Raw genomic sequence first — 21992 nt, forward strand, 5'->3', positions numbered from 1 at the left:
TGATAAGACTTCCAAGCGAGGGGGCCTTGTTAGATAAACCTCTCCTCCCCTTAGAGCTAATACAGGTGAGGTCTAAATACCTCATTGTCATTTTTAAAATCATAGGGGCACACCCGCGCCAAGAAATCATAAAAACAAATTAGGGAATTAGGAACCAAATACTTTTTAGAAGTATCCCAATATTTGTCCAACCTTTATAAAAAGTTTCAAAGATTTTTCAAATTGTTTTCTTGGATAAACCAGCTAAGACAGCTAAAATAAGACCTAAAGAGACCTAAAAAAATAACCCCACACAACAATCCCATGTTGCTGCTTGAAGGAACCTGCTAACACGCCTAAAATAAAACCTAAATAAGCCCTACTAAAAAAAAAAAAAAAACCCAACTCAGCAGTGTAAAATAGGCAAGCCAAGCAAATTGAAGTGATCTCTAATAACACATCATTGAAACAAATCTCCAATATTCACAATTATCTCTCATTAATAAAACCAAATACATAAATCCCATGAGAACCTTTTAAAGTCATATTTCAGTGAGTAATAAATAATGGAATTCATTGCACTTATGTAAGTCCTCATGTTAGTCATAAAAGCTACAACCACTTCTCACCTTTCATTCATTTAAGAAGTCATAGTAAGGATAACTAGCATACAAAGCATATTAGCACAACTAAAGCATAGAACAAATAGATCCATTCTTTCAAAACATATTTCCGTGAGCATATATTAGAATCGATAATGATATCATAGTGGTGTACAAAGGAGCATACATGGTATAGGAGTTAAATATATTCAAATATCTAGAAGTATGCAAGAAATAAATCTGAACAATTTCAACCCAATCACATACCTAAAGCCTCAGCCATCAAGGCTGCTACATGTTGTTATCATCACACATACACCAACACAACAATAAAATAAAATAAAATTAACATGAAAACACCCGGACTTAATAGCCCTTGCTGTTGTCTATCCAAAACCTAGCTATAACCCCACATAAAAATACCCAAATAAACCGAATGAAACCCTAGAAGAGCAGACTAGCAGCCCTTGTTGCTGTCAGCCCAAACCAAAATATATTAAGGAAAAAAAAAACACTCAAATAACCCTAACGCACAATAGATTAGCAGCCTCTACTACTGCTCACGACTCACAACAAAAACCTAACCCTAGACGCCAACTGCTCCAACAGCTTCTTCTGTTTGCAGCAAAATGCAGTCTCCTAACAACCCAAAAAATTAACCCTCAGCCCTCATTCGACCACTAAAGTAGCCCCAAAGATTGTCGTTTTGTTGTGCCTCCCGCTGCTGCTGTCTGCAGCTCTTAACAGCCTTCAAACAGCACGGAAAACCTGTCTATAAACCCTTTTTATGGCTGCTGCATGCAGCCTCCAAGCCACCACAAACCTAGCCTACAATCGCTCTATTCATCCCCCAAGGCACCCCTAAACCACCGTGCTTGCTGCTACTATTGTGGTTCCTTTCATGGCCAAGACCCTAGCTGCTACGTAGCCTACTATGGTTCAAAAACCTCCTTAACACAACCTAAAGTGAAGGCAAAAAAAAAAAATCAAACCAAGAACTTTCAACAATCAAAAAATAAAATTTAAACAACAAAAAAAACTATTTCAAAGAAGAAGAAAAAAAAAAAAAAACCTACCTTTTGAGAAGAGAATAATCTCTTTCCTTGGCGTGCCTTCCTCACTCTCTTACTTCCTCCTTTTTCTTCTTGTGTGGCCAAACCTCTCTCCCCCTTCCTCTTTCTTTTTTCTTGATGTTTTCTCCTCCAATCCTGAAGCTGCTGCCACAAATGAGCAGTTGTCCAAGCCACAAAACCAAATTTACAAAGTTTCAAAAGACAATATAACCAATCAGAATGAATAAGGATGAGTCACAAACAACTTGTCAAAATTTCAGCTTAATTGGACGAGAAATCACCATCCGATTGTCAAGATCAAGCGGGATGCACAGGCACATCTAATCCTGAATTTTCAACAAAGAATTTTATTATGTCCCTCACTCCTTCTTAGTTGTCCCAAGGATGAACGAAGCTCTTTTCTTTTTCTCCACCTCTTTTCTTGTGTGGCCATCACTCCCCTTGCGGATGGTCTGTTCTTATAGGGCTAGGATTTCATTCATCATTAAGAGCAAATTAAACCATTTTAGGTAATTTTCTTTCTTTCTATGTGCTTGCTTTCCATTCTCAAAGAGTTTCCATCACAAGTTCAACTAGATGTCTCCTACTGATTTCTTTCCATGTAAATCTCAAGAAAGTCAATTGAATTAGAAAACAAAACATTCTTCTTTATTGCAAATCATTCAGTTTTGAGAAATAAATCATTCAATTTAATTGAATATTCTGGCATATTCTCTTTTATATTTTTCTTGTATTCAAGGGTGTTTCTTTGATGTATTTTCCTAATATTCAATATTCTGGACCCTCCCTAAATAATGAGAATGCCTAATTTTTTTAACTGGGCTCCAGACAAAATGGGGTGTGTACAAACTTTTTCATGTCAAGGAGCACTTTGTAGATGGCTGTGTATTACATATAATTTTTTAAAAAAAAAAAAAATTTAAGAGTAACTTTAACCATTATTAAATATATTATAAATGTTAAATAAAAAAATTAATCAAAATAAATACAAAAAAAAAATATTGATTTGTTTAAACCTTGTATAGACTAACATTAGAAATTGTTGAAATAGTAAATTTGACCAGAGATGGCCTGCAGCCCACCGCTGTTGATTTTTCTGGAGTCGGTAGGCAACCTACTCCACCTACCAGCCCAACTCCTTTGAAGATTTACTCCCACAATTGTTGATTATTTGATTTACAATTTGCTATAAATAGGTGTGTGTATGTAATGTATTAAATGGTGTGTAGAGAGAGTAATAGCCAGTGAGCGAGTGCTTTTGATTTCTCTGTAATTCAGTTTTTAAATAAATTGATAGTGTTTATCCTACAACTGTTTCTCACTAAGTTTCGGTCACAACTAGTGACTGAGCATTCCTCTCCACCCATTAGTAGTATTAGAGCGTCCAAGAACACTGAAATCTGCCAAACAGAGAAAAAATTCATTTTTCTCTCAAATTTGAAGTTGCTCAAAATCCCAAATTGAGCCTACTGTTGTGAAATTCACGTCGAGACGATTCCAACAGTGGAAACCACATCTTAAACGAACATCAGGAAGTGTCGCACGCACTCACACGCGCCTCCAGCGTTGTCAGCGCCTTTCCCACGCGCCACACACGTCGACGTAGACTCCGGTAGTCGGCGACACATGCCCTATGCGCCCCGCACGCGTCTTCCTTGCTAGGTTTGCGAGATCCGACCCGGCCAACAACCCGTGACCCGGCTCAGCAACTCACGACCCGCAACCCGGCTCCATACATAAGACTCAACCCACGTCCAGCCGTCGACACGTGACACGTGTAGGATCTACCACGTGGCCTAATGGTAAGCACTAATGCCGTTAAATAGCCGTTAAGTTAAACCAGCTAGTTTAAAAACCACCTAAAATTCCTGTAACCGGTTCAGTGATTTTTGGACCAATTCTTTACAACCCAAAACTAGTTCCTAAGGTTTTTTGACCTTTTGAACACATTGGTGGCTCAGATTTGCCAAAATCATCCCCCATCTCTCTGTTTTTATATATTAAATTCAATGGCGAGCAGTGCTGCCCAAGTTGTCATTCCAAAATTGACTCAGGAAAATTATGACAATTAGACTATTCAAATGAGAGCCCTACTAGGTGCTCAGGATTTCATGGACATCGTTGAAGATGGGTATAGAGAAAGCCCATCAAAAGAAGCCAAAGCAGCTATGTTTGATGCTCAAAGAACGACCGTGCGAGCTAATCGAAAGAAGGATTGTACCAAGGCCTTGATGAGGCCACGTTTGAAATCATCGCCTTCACCAAGACATCCAAAGAAGTTTGGGGCTCTCTCCCGCAAACATACAAAGGTGCATACAAAGTAAAGAAGATTCATCTTCAAACATTGCAAGGTGATTTCAAATTCCTAAAAATGAAATCTACTGAATCTATTGCTGACTACTATACACGAGTTGTGGTAGTATCAAATCAATTGAGAAGAAATGGAGAGCATCTCAATGACGAGAGAATTTGTGAGAAAATTTTGCTATCTCTAGATCCAAAATATGATTATATAGTTGTGACCATGGAAGAAACAAAAGACTTGGAAACCATATCCGTAGAAGAACTTGTGGGCTCACTTCAAGCCCATGAGCAAAAAGTCAATAGAATGAGTGATGATAAAGCACTGGAGCAAGCCCTCCAAACAAAGTTGTCCCTAACTATAGATAAATACGACAAAAGAGGGACATCACAGCAAGGAAGAGGACGAGGTCAAGGATCCCGTGGAAGAAATTATGGAAATTTTGACTCCAAAGGAGGTAGCAGAGGCGGAAGAGGTCCCACTAAAGAATGACGCAACCAAAAGAACTATGTTCCACGAGGCATAGGACAAGGATGAAGAGGAGGATACAATAACAGCTCGAATGTAGACAAAAGAAACATTCAATGCTACAACTGCCACAAGTATGAACACTACAGCAATGAGTGTTGGGTCAACAACAAGAAAAGGTTAGCAAGGAGACTAACCTTGCCAAAACTGAACATGCAAATGGAGAGTTGTTGATGCTGACTGCACACAATTCAACTCCCTAGGACCAAAGTATTTGGTACCTTGATTCTAGAGCCAGCAACCATATGATTGGCAGAAAGAACCTACTCTTTGAACTTGATGAGAAAGTTCAGGGGGAGATCTCTTTTGGTGATAATTCTAAAATCCTAGTCCGAAGGAGAGGAGATGTTTTGATCAAATAAAATTCTGGAGATCATGCTTACATCTCCAACATCTATTACGTGCCAAATATGAAGACTAACATCTTGAGTCTCGGACAGCTCATGGAGAGAGGCTACCAAATTAGCGTTAGTGATAAGCAGATTATGATAATAGACGTTAAAAAAAATCTTGTTACTCAAGTTCAAATAGCAAAAATTGAATGTTTCCGCTTGCCATCCAACATGATACGCCAAGGTGTTTAAGTGCTATCATCAAATACAAAGACTAGCTATGGCATCTAAGGTATGGACATTTGAATTTTGAAAGTTTGAAACAACTAGGAAGCAAGAAGATGGTGAAAGGCTTACCCAATATCCACCATCCAAATGTGATATGTGAAATTTGTGTTATGAGCAAGCAACACAGAAACAATTTTGGAAAGCAAGTCGACTGGAGATCAACCATGCCGCTCCAGCTAGTACACACAGATGTGTGTGGTCCATTGAGACCATTTTCAAATGGACAGAATCGATACTTCCTCACCTTCATCGATGACTATAACAGAAAGACTTGGGTCTACTTCCTGAAAAGGAAGTCAAAGGTGTTCAACAAGTTCAAAGAGTTCAAAACTCTTGTGGAGAAATAGAGTGGCTATCACATCAAATCACTCCTATTAGACCAAAGAGGAGAGTACAAGGACAAAGCTTTCTTGGAATTCACTACGCAACAAGGGATTCAAAAATAGTTCACACCGACTTACACTCCCCAGTTAAACGGTGTAGTTGAAAGGAAGAACCACACAATCCTTAACATGGCTAGAAGCATGTTAAATGATAAGAATGTGCCCAAGAGTTTTTGGGCAGAAGCAGTGTTATGTGCAATCTATCTGCTCAATCAGTGTCCGATGAAGAGTCTTGATACAAAGATACCACATGAAGCCTGGAGTACTCACAAGCCTAGTGTGAGTCATCTTAGGGTGTTTGGCTCCATAGCCTACGCCAAGATCCCAAAAGCAAGAAGGGCAAAGTTGGATGACAAAGGAGAGAAGTGTATCCTTGTTGGATACGGTGATAGCACCATGGGATATCGACTCTACAATCCCATCAACAAGAAAGTCTTTCACAGTCGGGATGTCATTTTTGAAGAAAATGAATCCTAGAAATTGGATCAGGCTGAATGTTCCAAAGATGTGGAATTAAAACTTGAAGGAGAAGAACCTACGTAGACAAGAGAAGTGGCTATCGAGTAACAAGTTCCCGAACTGCAGACACCTCCACATAGTTCACCACAGCAGAATGAAGCTTCATCATCAATAGAGCGTGAAATCTCAAACATGAGACCTAGAGGAGCTCAAAATCTAGCTAACCTGTATGAAAATATAGAACTAATGGAAGAGTATGTTGCTCTAAGCTATCTATTGCTGACTAGCGATCCGATTAGCTTTAAGAAGGCTAATGAAGAAAACTAATGGAGAAAAATGATGGATGAGAAGATTCAATCCATTGAAAAGAACAAGACTTAGGAGTTGACGAATCTCCTGAAGGGTCGCAAAACTATTGGTGTGAAATGGGTCTACAAGAAGAACGCTCAAGAAGAAGTTCAAAGATACAAAGGAAGACTTGTCGCCAAAGGCTACAAGCAGAAAGAAGGGATTGATTATGGAGAAATCTTTGCCCCGGTTGCCAAGCTTGAAATAATTAGATTACTAATTTCACTATCAGCAAAAAATGGATGGAAGATTTAGCAGCTAGACGTAAAATCAACATTTTTGAATGGTTTTCTAGAATAAGAGATATATATCAATCAACCACCTGGATATGTGAAGAAAGGAAAAGAAGACAAAGTGTACAAGTTGAAGAAAGCACTCTATGGCTTGAAGCAGACACCTCGTGCGTGGAACATGAGGATTGATGACTACTTCCAGAAGAATGGATTTGAGAAGTGTCACTACGAGCATGCGCTCTACATGAAGATGGAGACAGATGGAAGCATGCTAATTGCCTTCCTATATGTGTATAATCTGATCTTCACTGGCCACAATCCAGAGATGTTTGCCTCTTTCAAGAGAAGCATGGTCAAAGAATTCGAAATGACGGATATTGGCCAAATGGCTTATTTCCTTGGCATAGAAGTCATGCAAAGCGAGAAGGGAATCTTCATCTCCCATAACCACTATGCAAAAGAAGTACTGAAGAAGTTTGGGATGGACAAATGCAACCCTGTAACAACTCCAGTGGAAATGGGATTGGAATTGAGAAAGAATGAGGAAGGAGATGTTGACCCCACATACTTCAAGAGTTTGGTTGGAAGCTTGAGGTATTTGACGTGCACCAGACTAGATATACTCTATGGAGTTGGACTTGTCAGCGGGTACATGGAGACTCCTGACCAGTCCCACCTGAATGCAGCGAAAAGGATTCTCCAATATGTCAAGGGTACCATCACCGATGGTATGTTTTATTCATCAAGAGGTGATTGCAAGTTTATTGGCTATTTAGATAGCGTTTGAGGAAGAGATCTTGATGAAAGAAAAAGCACGACGTGATTCATATTTTTCATGGGAGATAGAGCATTTACATGGTCTTCGAAGAAGCAACTCATCATAACGTTGTCATCAAATGAAGTTGAGTATGTTGCTGCCAGCTCAGCTATTTGTCATGGTATATGGATTAGGAATGTACTGAAGTATCTGAGATTTCTTCAATATAACCCCACAGAAGTCTACATCGACAACCAATAAGCAATTGCACTTGCAAAAAATCTAGTTTACCATGAAAGAAGTAAACATATTGATACTTGGTATTATTTTATCAGGGAGCATGTCAAGAAGAAAGAAGTGGAATTGATATCTTGCAGAACGTATGATCAGATTGCTGACATTTTCACGAAACCACTCAGGCATGTTATTTTTGCGAGACTAAAGACAATGCTCGGAATGACAAAGTTAGGAGTGTCAAGTTTAAGGAGGGATGTTGAAATAGTAAACTTGACTGGAGATGGCCGGCAGCCCACCGCTGTTGATTTTTCTAAAGTCGGTAGGCAACCTACTCCCACAATTTGCTATAAATAGGTGTGTGTGTGTGTGTGTGTGTGTGTGTGTGTGTGTGTGTGTGTGTGTAATGTATTAAATGGTGTGTAAAGAGAGTAATAGTCAGTGAGCGAGTATTTTTTATTTCTCTGTAATTCAATTTTGAAATAAATTGATAGTGTTTATCCTACAACTGTTTCTCATTGAGTTTCAATCACAACCAGTGACTGAGCATTCCTTTCCACCCATCAGAAATCAATATTGCAGTGCTGTAAAGACGAATAGCTAAATTTTTTTTATAAAGATATATCCTTATGTTCTCCTTAAGATGAACACCTCTAAGATACCTCATTGACATGTGTGAGACACATCATTCATCAAAATGTTCACAAATATATATATATATATATATATATATATATATATATATATATAATTTGATGTTGACAAGTATTTGACACTTTTCATTGCATATTTCAGACATTCCAACATTTATTTTTTATGAAAGAAAATAGTTTTTTAGGTAATGTCATACAATGATATATTTAAATATAATATTATACATGTTTAATTAGGATGTCGTTAATTAGCCAATTGCATTCTACATTTTAAGATTGATTGAGTAGTTGTGTCCCTAAAAATTATATTTTTTTTTTCCTTACATAAGGTCAAGTTAAACTGCAACAAAAAAAAAAAAAAGTATACCCTACTCGACTTATTATTTGTAAGAGAATTTTTTTTATTTTACAACGTACACATTATTTTCTCTATCCAGTGCTTCATTAACTAGTATGATCAATACTGGTTTAGTTGGTTGGCGAGATCATTAAATCATTCATTCTTCCATCAAAGTCGTTCCCAATGAGCAATTATGTGTGCACTTTCTATTTAATTATTTTTTTGTTTTTTTAGTCATTTAATTAATTGTGAATTATTTATAAATGTTTATGTGTTAGATATAAGTATCTTCTTATATTGCCATTGAGTTTTCTATTCAAATGATATTTGTATGGACAAAAAATTAAGTGGGAGAATGCACACATACATATTTAGACTTTATCTTCTTGTATAGGGTCAAGCTTTGTATATTGGGGAGACAACCAATCAATTTTATCCACTTGTCTATGGAAGGCGAATTGCATCAATTTTCTCAAATGAAAAAGCCGCAAGGTAATACATTTCTCCCTTTATTTATTTTCTATATGAACATTTTATTATCGTCTTACCTATAGCTCAGATATTCATATCTATAATATATCTTTTATTTTATTTTGAGGAAATTATCGGGAAATAATTCTCTGAAACTTCTAACATGACCACTTACCTCCAAATTTTTCTAAGCTATATATATATATATATACATACATAAAGAAATTTTGGCTTGATGATTTCAAAGGTTAATTTTTTGGAAAAATGATAACTTTACCTTTAACTGAGTTGACATAAATTTAGAAATTTTAATCATGAAAATAATAGAAAATAATCTTCTTAAAAAATATAATTATATTTTAATAATTTAATTTAAGAAATTTATAACATAGAGTAAAAATAAATAAATAAATAAATATATATATATATATATATATATATATATATTAAAAACAATAAGGGGCTTGTCAATAACTAATATTTCCAGAGAAGTGCATATACGAAGTTATACAAGCTAATATAATTTAAAATACAATACTATAACAAAAAATTCAATATTTAAATAACTATAAAGTGAGAACATCCATTTTAATTAAATGATATTAGTTATTCAAATGCTTAGCATGTGTGGACTTAGGATTTTCAATGCCTAGACAGGATGGCTGCTTGATAACTTCTTTAGGGACATTAGCGAATTAAGCAATGATTTATAATTTTCGGAAACATTGGATGTTGGAATCACCACTAACCTTTTGGAGTGTGATTAGAACATATGATTACCACCCAATTAAAGGTAGAATCGATCTGCATATACCAAAGTAGGATATATAAGCTTGATTATGTGAGGGGATGGTACTAACACCCCTCACACACCTGTTCTACGAACGGTATCTAAATAATTAAAAATTATCCCTAATTAAATTTAATAGTCTTCTATTTTACTCTCTTTATAAATTTACGATATACTAATATATAAGCAACCAAACAGACCACATTCATATTCATATAATATATTTAATATAGAGTATCCCTCATAACTAAGGCATGTGAGGGAGAGAGTGAGAGAGAGAGAGAGCCGTGTGCGAGTGACCCAATGGTCGTCCTGGGGTTACCCGATGCTATGGTTTAGCCATGCTTTTATAAGCCACAATCCCGCAAAACCCTAAGGACGATGTGTGTGTTTTGGCCTTGCGTAGGTGTGTGCGGCAGCTTTGGTTTCCATCAAAAAGCCGTTTTATTTTCATTTCATTCCTCCAAAAAATAAGGCTCGGTTGTTTAAAAGAATGAACTTAATTCTCAGAAACGAAGGATTCGGACTCAATCGTTTTTTTGTTTCTTTTTAAATGAACGAGACTCAATTTAAAATTACAAGGACTCACATTTAAAAATAAAATGAGACTCAATTTAAAATTACAAGGACACACATCTAAAAATAAATTGGGAATCAATTTAAAATTACAAGGACTCACATTTAAAAATAAACCGAGACTCAATTTAAAATAAACAAGGACTCAATTTTGAAAATAAAGGGACTACAATTTAAAAATAAATAGGACTCAACTTAAAATAAACGAGACCCGATTTAAAATATTCGGCATTTAATTTCGATATGACTAGAACTCAATGACTCAATTCTGAACAAAAGGCTCCATTTCGCAATAACCGGGACTCATTTCTTAAGACTCAAAACTCGATCGGATTTTTAAAAAAAAAAAAAAAAATTCTTCCTTTTTTGGGATATGAAGTCGACTTTTATTACGAAGGGTCTCCTTAAAAAAAATCTGATTAAAATTAGGGTGTCTACAATAAGAATACTAGGAGTTTCTTCAAAATAGGTTCTACAAGTATCTTTGAACCACATACTATAATCTTGTTCACAATTATCATATATAGAAAGGTGAAGGAGTTTGCAATAATGTACATGTGCAAAGAATTTTTAACCAATTGGTTTTGTTGTATATTTCCATCGGCAATTTTTAGTAAGGGTGGCTAAGGAAAAAGAAAAAGAGCAACAGCAAACGGGCGACTACAAGTGGTGCTCGATGAAAACCTATAGGCACCCATGGCAACACAACAATGGTGGAGCTAAGGGAAACCCTGGTGGAGAAGATGGTAGCCAAACTAGTCAACGTTTCAATTGGACTAGTCAACTAGCTCCCCCTATTCCTTATATATATATATATATATATATATATATATTTGTGTTTGTATGGTTTCTAGTAATTAGTGTAAAATAGTTTTGAATCAAAAAAGTAATAATAAAATAATATTTTGTGGTTTATTAAGGTTTCCTACTTATTAAAAATTACAAAAAACAAAAATTTAAAAAGTCGAAAGAAGTCGCTTACTGATAAAATTTTCAATTCTTTTTGTTCTTACCTAAGAAATATTGAATATCTCAAAATAGGAAATTAGCATTTGAATTTGACTAGTTGCCTTCTTTAGTTTAGGTAAGTATTGCATGAGATAGTATTTCTTTAGTTTAGAGCTTGTAGTGTTATCTTTCTTTGTTTGGGCATCTTATTTCATGTAACTTTGATTTATTTGAATTTTTTCTTTGACTGTGAGATTGTGTCACTTTTTTCCCATATCTTCGCTTACCTTTTCTTGTATGATTTTGTAGAAATTTCTTTATTGTATAATTTATTTTCATGAATTGCATCTCAACAATTAAACACTTTAATTGATCCAACGAAAGATTTTTTGGCAATGTCTTGTTCGTGTGATTAATTTTTCTTTGTCATGTATTCTTTCTCTATTTTGTTTCTCACAAGTTTCAAGAATTTGTTGTTAATCCTCAACATATGTGTAAGAGAGAGAGAGAGAGAGAGAGAGAGAGAGAGAGAGAGAGAGAGAGAGAGAGGAAGGAGAGAGTTATGTTTAAAAGAGTATGATAAACATTTTATCTTTGTAACCATTGGCAAATGTAACGTTCAAGTAGTAAGTGTGGTAAGTGCATTTTTAAAAAGTTAAGCAAACTTAGTGTCATTCTTAGAATATCTAAAGAAATCTTTACACATTTCCCCTATTTATTTTGAACAGAATTTGTGATCGAGGTAGCTTGAATGAAACTCTAGCAAGAGGAACGGTGGTACTCTGTTTCCAGCCTATAGGTCAAGAAACAATTATCAATCCTTACAATACTGTGTTAAGAGCGAATGGAGTTGGTATAATTTATGCTCAATTAGCTGCAGCGAAGGAAGTTTTTACATTGTTAGAAATGCCCGCTGTTCGAGTGGATTTTGAAATTGGAATGTCACTAGTACAATACATGGAAATAACCAGGTAATTTTGTGTGGAATATGCTTTCTTTTTTCTTCATTTCTTTTTTTTTTTTTCAAGGGAGGGTGAAGGGGGTGGACTGTTTTGGTCCATCTAGAAGTCATTAGAAGCTTTAGGTTATACAATATCAACGGTACATAATTACAATGGTACTATTTTTTTTTCTTTTCACCCCATCTCAAGATTATATTCAAAAACATCTAATACAAAAATTATATGTTAAACTATTAAAATATCAAGTTTCATTGACTGATTCCTTTTCTTTTTTTTTGTTTTCTTTCTTTCTTTTTTGCTTCCTGGGATATTTTTATTTGTTCCATGCGGGTTACGAACTTCGTAGATAAATTTTTCCAATTCCACAATTAGATCTTGTCATAATTTTTATTTTTGTTGACCCCGGGGCACACGCACTCCAGGATGTCACGACATGTCTTTCATGCATTTTGATTTTTTTCTTAAGTGATATCCTAAGGATCATAGTTTGGAACATTTATATTTAAAGTTTCATATTCGAATATGGGCAAAGGTTGTAAAATGCAGAAAAGCCTTTCAAAACAAAGATGAAAGCAAGAAGAAGAATCATCTTTCTTCTTTTCATTGAAAATGAGTTATGTATGGTATACAAGTAGGTTTGTTATATATAGATACAATAACAACCATTGAACAAACTACACATTAGTTATAACAACTTTGCATATTTTGTTTGGTTCTTGATCATGTTCCAGGTCATCTTGTAAGCTCCAACACCCCTCCCCCCCCCCCCTCAAGATGAGAATGGATATTAATCATTCCCATCTTGTGAATAAGATGATGAAAATGAATTGAACCAAGAGGCTTGGTTAATATATCAGCTAGTTGGTGCTTAGAAGGAATATGAATTATAGTAATGAGGCTTGCTTGCAGTTTTTCTCGAACCAAGTGGCAATCTAGCTGAATATGCTTAGTCCTTTCATGGTGTACAGGATTAGAAGCAATTTCAGAGGCTGGTTTTCTGTCTGTATATAATAAGGCAGCTTGAGAATGAGAAATATGTAAACCAGCTAACAGATAAAGAAGTCATTGAATTTCACATGTAGTTGTAGCTAAAGCTCTATATTCAGACTCAGCAGATGATCTACTGACAGTGGGCTGCTTCTTCGATTTCTAGGAAATAAGAGAATCCCCAATAAAAACTATAAACCCAGTCACACTTCGGCGAGTATCCAAGCAGTCATCCCAATCACTATTTGAGTATGCCTTTGGATGAAGAGATGAGTTTGCAGACAAAAAAATACCCTAACCTGGTGTAGATTTAATGTATCTGAGAACCCTTTCAACAGCTCGAAGATGAAGTGTACTTGGATTAGCCATAAACTGACTGTCGTGACGTCCCGGGAGCGCACCTGCCTCGAGCGGCGAAATTAAAAATGTGTTTTAATTTTCAAGAAAAAATAGGGAATGTTGAAGTCGTCACTAACCTTTTAGTATGGTTAGAATACATGATTACTACCCTGTTAGGGCTAGAATAGGTCTACATTACCAGAGTTAGGCTCGAGAGTTCGGTTACGCGAGGGGAAGGTACAAGCACCCCCTACGCGCCCGTTCTTATGAACGGTACCTAATTAATTTGAAATTATCTATAAGTTAATCTAATAAGTCTTTAAATTACTCCTTTTTATGAATTTATAAATACACATAAAAAATAAATAAATAAATAAATAAATATAATATATGCCTATATATTCCCTCAGAGCTTAAGGTACATGATGCCCGAAGGCTCATACCCCGCAATAAAATCATAGGGATGAAAATCAAGAAAATATTTTATAAAAATAAATACTATAGTACATATAAGGCCAAATAACGAAAATATTAAAAATAGTGATAACACTATTAATAATGATAAGAGTGATAAAATTAATAAATAGTAATAATAGTAATAATGATACTAATATTAACAGTAATAATAATAAATACCATAATGATAACAATAATAATAATGATGATAATAATCGTAATAAATAACGATAATAGTAATAATAATAATATTAATAGTAATAATAATAAATATCGTTAACTAATAATATACATATTTTAATAATAGGAATTTTAGCTTAATATTAGCACGCTGTTAAATATATGCACAAGACACACATATGGCAACAATTAATTAAAGAAACAAATAAAACTTAAAATTAACGTATGGAAACCAATGAAAAGGGCAAGAAAATAATTGAACTTATGGAAACAAGTTATTTCTAAAATTAACGTGTGCCTATTCAATATGGCAACCAAAATTAATACACAACCCGGAATTTACAATTATTAAACATAAAATGAATACAATAACAACCAGACACCCTAAATACACACAACAATGAAAATAAGTATATTACAGTGATTACAAAAAAATACAATGATAATATAAGTACTTTAAACAAATATACAAACAATAGCTATGGATATATAATAAAAATATTAAATAATATAATCCAAAACCTACAACAATATTAGACATCAACATTTAAGCTTTAAACATTAAAACGAATCCCTACAATAAAAATTTTACAATAAAAAAAGTATGTGTATGAATATTAATGGAACAATCATCACAACCCTAAAAAAAACCTTATTTTGATAATACATCATCTAACATTTGCAAGTAGATACAATCAAGAATTTAAACTTAAAATTTAAATAATAAAGAAATACCATGATGATAGAAATCCTGCCATAACAAGGGTAGACCAGTTAATATTCATAATAATATGTGAAAAAGAAAAAGAAAGAAAAAATGAATAAATAAATAAATAAATATATATATATATATAAACCTGGATATCGAGCACTAGTATTATATAACAAATACAATAAAAATCTAAACTTTCAATACTAAAACTCAAATAAGATATTAACCTATGCCTCTGTGTGTTTACAAAGCTACAGGTGACGAGTGTGTGTGGTTTGCTGTGCGTGTGAGTGTGTGTGTTTGTGTGGCTTGCTGTGTGTGTGAGTGTGTGCATGTAAGGTGTTTGATATGACACCAGAACATGGGGATATGCAGGCATGTTGCATGATATAATATGTATGCACTTTTCTGTGTAATGCATGAAATGCATGATGATGCATGAACTTTCTTTCAATGTGCCTATAATCAACCGATCAATCTCTAATCTTGACTATGTTGCCTCTGACCTGGTTCCCTCGAAACTTGCCCCAGCTGAATGGATTCATAACTGATCTTGGCCCAATTTTCTTAATGGAGGTGGTCAACTTGGCTCAAATGAAACTCTATCACAGAATCTACCCAGTTGAATGGATTTATAACTACTCTTGGCCCTGTTTTCCTGTTCATCCAATCTGATAAGAAAGTGCTTGAATAAGTCCCACTGAAACTCAAATCAAAACTTGCCCCAGATGAGTTTATCTGCCACTGATCTTGGCCTGGTTGTTAGATTCTTCTTGAATAAGCAGATCTCTAAAGCCTGGCATGACATTTGCCCCAGTTAAATTGACTGATTCTATGTGCATTGTATTTCCTCAACGGGACCTCCTCTATAAGAAGCACACTAGTGGTTCCGAAACTCTTTGACTATCCATCCTTTTTTTTTTTTTCAAGCTTGGAAGAGTAAGAAGGGTTTTTTTTTTTTTTTTTGGGAAATGAGGAATGATTATACAATTATGGCATCAACTTGTGAAACCAAAAGGTCACCCACCCAAAAATAGATGTTTTACCATGTTCCAATGCTATTACAAGAAAAATTCATACCAGTATTCAAAAGTTATATGATATTGATATTAATTTACCAAACTGAATGGCTGATCTTTTTTTCAACTGTCCCAGCTTTATCGATGGCCACCTCTCTTCTTTTGTTTCATCCTGCTGTAAAACCATTAGAAATTTCTCATATTTAAACGTTGCCTTTAGTTTAATCAAGTTCAACTCATGTTTTGATCTCAAGATAGTCTTTAAGACTCGGGACGAAACGTAGGCTGAGGGATACAGGTTTTCAGAATAAAAGGGAAACTAAGGCTCAAAAATACCACCCCAAATAATGTTTTACGCCCCCAGTTCGAGTTGAGACGTTTTGCAAGATGTTGACCGAACTTGTTATTTAAACAAGCTGCCTACGTACCTTTTCAAGATCAGGTCATTACGTAGTTCAGACTCGTCATTGAGTCTGACAAATCATTAGAGACAACAATGTATACCAATCTAGTCAAGACTTCATATGGACCGTAATGTAGGCTGGGGGTTTATAGGTTAAAGAAGAAAAAGGTTAAATAAAGGTCAAAATTGTCAATTTTATCAAGGGTAATTTGGTCAAAGATCACATATGTAATATATCCTTATTTCTTTCTTTCCTTTTTCTTCTTCTTTCTCTTCCCCGCATATTCTTTTTTTTGCTGCACTTTTGCTCTTCCTTTTATGAAGGACTTTTTAGCATTTTATTTGGACATCCTTTGGGACTGATTTCTTTTAAACTGCCCTAGTGTGGGGTGTGATCCTTTGACGAGTTAATCAATAAATGAATTTTTCAGACTCAAAAGGGCTTGCAAGAGATTTCTTCTTCGAATTTCTTTTGGGTAGCAGAAAAATGGCCTGCCATCATTTCAATACCCCATTGTTGTCTCATATGACTTGCCAAATGCTAGGAGACCCAACCCAGGTTAACTTTTTGGTAAACTGACTTTTAAGAAAAACTAGTTTAACATTAAGGCTCAACTTGGTTAACAATTGGTAAATCAATATTTGGTTCTTTTTAGGGATAATTGGTTGGCCAAAGATGGTCATCTATCATTTGATCAAAACATGAACAGCGAATTGACTTGAAATTCTTGGCATAGCACATATATTTTACTGAATTCCTTCAAGATTCTTTATTTCTTCACAGCATCTGTCTTCATAGGGTGAGGAAAATTGTTTTATCTTCTTCTGATTCCATCTCTCGTGTTTGGTTTTCAAAATTAACATCACTTTCTGGCTTATGAATATTGGTATTATCATTTTCCTTATCTTTACACGAAACATCAGCAAACAAATTTTTGGTCAACTGAACTCATGACACAAGTGATATGAGAAAATGCATAATTCATTTTATTGATGAAAGGGAAATTGTCCAAGATAATAGTGTCGACAAACTACCAGAAGATAGGGAATTAAAATGACATCATCACATGAAACAAACTAGATAATCAAAAACTTGCCCCTTGTGTACTTTTGCTCCCTTTGGGCTCCTTACGAGAACTCTATGATCCATAACTTGACATATTGTTTTACCTAACCTCAGCTCCCAGTCCTTCGTACAACATATTAACCATTTCTTTCCCCATGATTGGGTAGGGAATCACTTTGGATTCCTGGCTGCTTATCATCGAAGACCAACCAACCGGCATCCCTCAACGACTGTACCTTGTGTTTAAATGTCCAACAGCGGTCAATGGTGTGACCTAGAGAATTAGAGTGATACGCACACTTAGCATCCGGGTCATACCATTGTGGTAGGGGGTGTCGTACAGCTACTCTAGGGATGGTTGAAATGAGCCTTCTTTCGAGCAATTGGGGAAACAATTCCGAATAGGACATGGGAATTGGTTCCACCTTATTAGGACCATATCTCTGTGTCTGAACATTTTTCTATGTGAGCGTAGGCCCATAGGGAACAAACCGAGACCCTGTGCCTGTATGCGCTATCTAGTTAACAAGATTTCTTCTAAACCCTTGGTTATGACCTCTTTGGTATTGTCGCCCTTGAATCATATAAGTTTCATCATCCTTCTTCCTATTTGTCCATTTCTTGTCCGAACCGGTTTCTTCGCCACTACTTCTGGCTTTTCTGACTTTGATGGCTGTTTCGATTCTCTCTCCGGTAGAAACAATATCCATGAAGTCATGGGGAGTTGCCCCTAAGAGATGCCCAAAGTAGGGATCTTTCAATGTATTCACGAATAGGGAGATAGTCTCCCTATCTTCCACCGGAGGGCTCACTTGGATGGAAATGTCCCTCCATCTATATGCATATTCTTTGAATGTTTCATTAGGTTTCATTTGCATGCTTTGCAGGATCATACGATCAGGTGCCATTTCTATCACATGGCAATACTGAGCTATAAATGAATTTGCCAGATCTTTCCAAGTATGGATTCGAGCTCGATCCTGCTGAATGTACCATCTGATAGCCGCTCCAGTCAAGCTATCTTGAAAGCAATGCATCATCAACCTCTCATTATCGGTGTGTGCAGCCATTTTTTGGAAATAAAGGCATAAATGGGTCCGAGGATAGTGGGTCCCATCGAATTTTTTGAAATCCGGTAACTTGAATTTTGGCAGCAGAGTGACCTTTGGCACTAGGCAAAGGTCATTAGGGTCAACGGAGTCAAATGTATTATACCCTTCAATTGCTTTCAAGCGCTCCTCTAATACATCACAACGACATTCAGACTCAGATCTGTTTATCCCTATATCAGAAGTTACTAAGAGGGAAGTTCCTGCTACTGGAAACCCTTGTGCTGACACATTAGGGATGAATGGAGGTATATTTGGCATTGGACTCCCCATGACTCCATGTGGTGGAATTGATGTTTGTCCATGATTTGGGGTGAACCCTAGAGGATGAGTAGGGTCCATATCTGTTTCAGAATCATTTTGTACTGCTTTTCCTTTGTTCATCAACAATTCTAGAATTTTGCTCATTTTTTCAATTAATTCTTCTTGTCCTTGTTCTATGCCCAGGACCCTATTTTCTAGTTGTTCGCTCATTTCTCTTGCATTTCTTCGAGTATTGTACTGATGTGTAGTGGTCTCAATATTGCTTTCAATTATTCAGGCAGCTTCTTTCCTTGAGAGAGTTATGGACCAAAACTTTCTTTTTAGAACCGAATCTATGATTATGTAATGCATGAATGTGTGAGTATTTAATGCATGACCATGGGATGCAATGATTATGTTGTGCAATAAGTGTTTATGTATGGATCAAACTAGTGCACTTATACATTCAAACAAAGATATGAACATACATGTAGCCCATCCTATATGGCTATGCATGAAATGAAGTGCATGAATGCGATGTAACCTAAATGACTACTTTGCCAAAATTCTAGAAAAATTCCACTAATGAATGATTTCGCGACCATTGATGGGTGACATTTTCAGTTCAAATCTTCCCTCAACCAGTCCTTTCCTTGCTAATGGTCCATGTACCTCAGATTCTATGAAGGGTCAGATTATGTTCTGAGGTTGGGGTTGACCCAGGCTAGTCAACCCGTTGGATTTGTTAAATGCGGAATTATGGACTTTAGTGTGCACTTGGTCCTCAAGTATTTTAAAATATGGGCTTCAATATATTTCATGATGGGATTAGGCCCTAGTTTTAAAAGGACTTGGGCTTGGATTTGCTTAGAAAAATGTTGACCCATATTTTTAGGCAATAGGGTCGAAGCCTGTTTTTGAAATTTGGATTTGACCCTTTTTGAAAATCAGGCTTGGGCCGGGTTTTTGCTTAGAAGAAGGTTGGGCCTATGCTTGTTATTTCTTAAAAAAAATTGGGCCCAAGTTATTTGAAAAAGGTTGATCCAACTCGTATTTTAAAATACTCGAGCCAATTGCTTCATTTTTTGAAAGGATGGGCCATGATCTCATGTTTGGGCCTTTTCAGAATACTGGCTATGTAATATGTATGTCTAAAATGGATGCAAAATGTATGATATAATACAAAGTATCTCACAACATATATACAACATACTATACATGGTGAAGGATGTGGATCCTGTCCCGACCCAGGGTAGGTATGTATATACAAGGTTTTTCATGGCTCAATCCTAGTTAAGGGAAAACTATGGATAAGTTCGTATGGGTAGGCTCTAATCCCTATTGACAAAAAGGTCTCCAGTTTGAAATTTCATCCTCCCCCATAGGGGTCCGGACAAAACTCGCACTGAGCGGGGTGGTTCGCGGGTCCCATCAAGCTTAAGCTACGAAGGGACAAACGCTATTACACCCCTATCTAATCTTAGCAGGTAAAGCTCGGGTATAGAGCATGAAAGTGTGTGAATTCAATTTTTAACCTAATCCCGCTACCCCCACATTTATTCACATGCTATTAAAAATACGAAAATAAAATATCTACAATCAATATATTTATTCAAAAGGTATGGAAACACAATATCTGCAATTAATTTATTCAAAAAATTTGGAAACAAAATATTTTTAGTTAATATGCTTACAAAAAAAATATATGGAAACAACATATTTACGATTAGTATATAAAATATCTATAATTAATATGCTTATTCAAAATATCTACAATTAATATGATTATTCAGAATATTTGGAAACAAAATATCTACAATTAATATTACAAAAAATTAGAAAACAAAATATTTTTAATTAGTTAAGGTTGTTGTAAATTATGGAAATAAAATATTTACAATTAATCAAGGTTATTTACAAAGTACAATATTCACAAAATAAGGAGTAATTAAAAGATTTATTAAATTTGAACTTGGGATAATTTCTAATTAATTATTGGCTCAACTCTCAAAGGTCCCCAGCGGAGTTGCCAAGCTGTCGCGACGTCCCGGGGGCGCTTGTGCCCCGGGCGGCAAAATAAAAATGAATTTTAATTTTCAAAAAAAAATATGAAATGTCGGAGTCGCCACTAACCTTTTAGTGTGGTTAGAACACATGATACTACCCCGTTAGGGGTAGAATGGGTCTACGTTACCAGAGTTAGGCTCGGGAGTTCGGTTACGCGAGGGAAAGGTACAAGCACCACCTACGCGTCCGTTCTTACGAACGGTACCCAATTAATTTGAAATTATCCTTAAGTTAATCTAATAAGTCTAAATTACTCCTTTTATGAATTTATAAATACACATGAAAAATAAATAAATAAATAAATATAATATATACATATATATTCCCTCAGAACTTAAGGTACGTGATGCCCAAAGGCTCATACCCCCGCAATAAAATCATAGGGATAAAAAAAATCAAAAATATTTAATAACAAAAATATAATAAAAAAATAAAATAATAATAATCATTATAATAATGAACATAATAATAGCAATAATAACAATAATAAAGAACAATAGTAAAAATAATAATAATAATAATAATAATAATAATATTAATATTAATAGTAGTAATCCCATAATGATAATAATAAATAATATTAATAGTAACAATATGCACATATTAACAATAAATACATATTCTGAATATCATAATGGTAACGTAATAATTTCACACATGATAATAATAATAATACACTATAAATAAAAGGTAATAATAATAATCTTCCTAATGGTACACACCCCTAATATCCTATAAATACTTTTACACCAATATGGAAATAATTAATAAAAGAAATAAACCAAATTTAAAATTAAAACATGGAAACCAATGCAAAGGTAAAGAGATAATGAAATTATGAAAACAAGGTATTGCTGAAAATAATATATATCAATACAACATGGTTGCCAAAATTAGTATACACCCTAAATATACAAGTATTAAACATAAAATTGGTACAATAATAACAAAAATCCTACATACACACAATAATGAATATGGCCTTAATAAAAACAACTAAAATCCTAAACATTAACCCCATCACATGAACCTTACAGACTCAAACGCAATCAAACCAAACATATCACGTGAGCACTACATATTTGATAATAACAACAATATACCAATATTATGATAACAATAATAGTAACATGCTAATCACATAACAAGCTTA

The 21992-nt window shown here is 34.9% G+C and overlaps 1 pseudogene; it reads left to right on the forward strand.

Moving 5' to 3' along the window:
* Nucleotides 1–21992, forward strand: part of LOC131163378 (subtilisin-like protease SBT3.5) — an 83499-nt pseudogene that overhangs the window by 53207 nt on the left and 8300 nt on the right.

This window comes from Malania oleifera, chromosome 9 (assembly GCF_029873635.1).
Source record: "Malania oleifera isolate guangnan ecotype guangnan chromosome 9, ASM2987363v1, whole genome shotgun sequence".
Lineage (NCBI taxonomy): Eukaryota > Viridiplantae > Streptophyta > Magnoliopsida > Santalales > Ximeniaceae > Malania > Malania oleifera.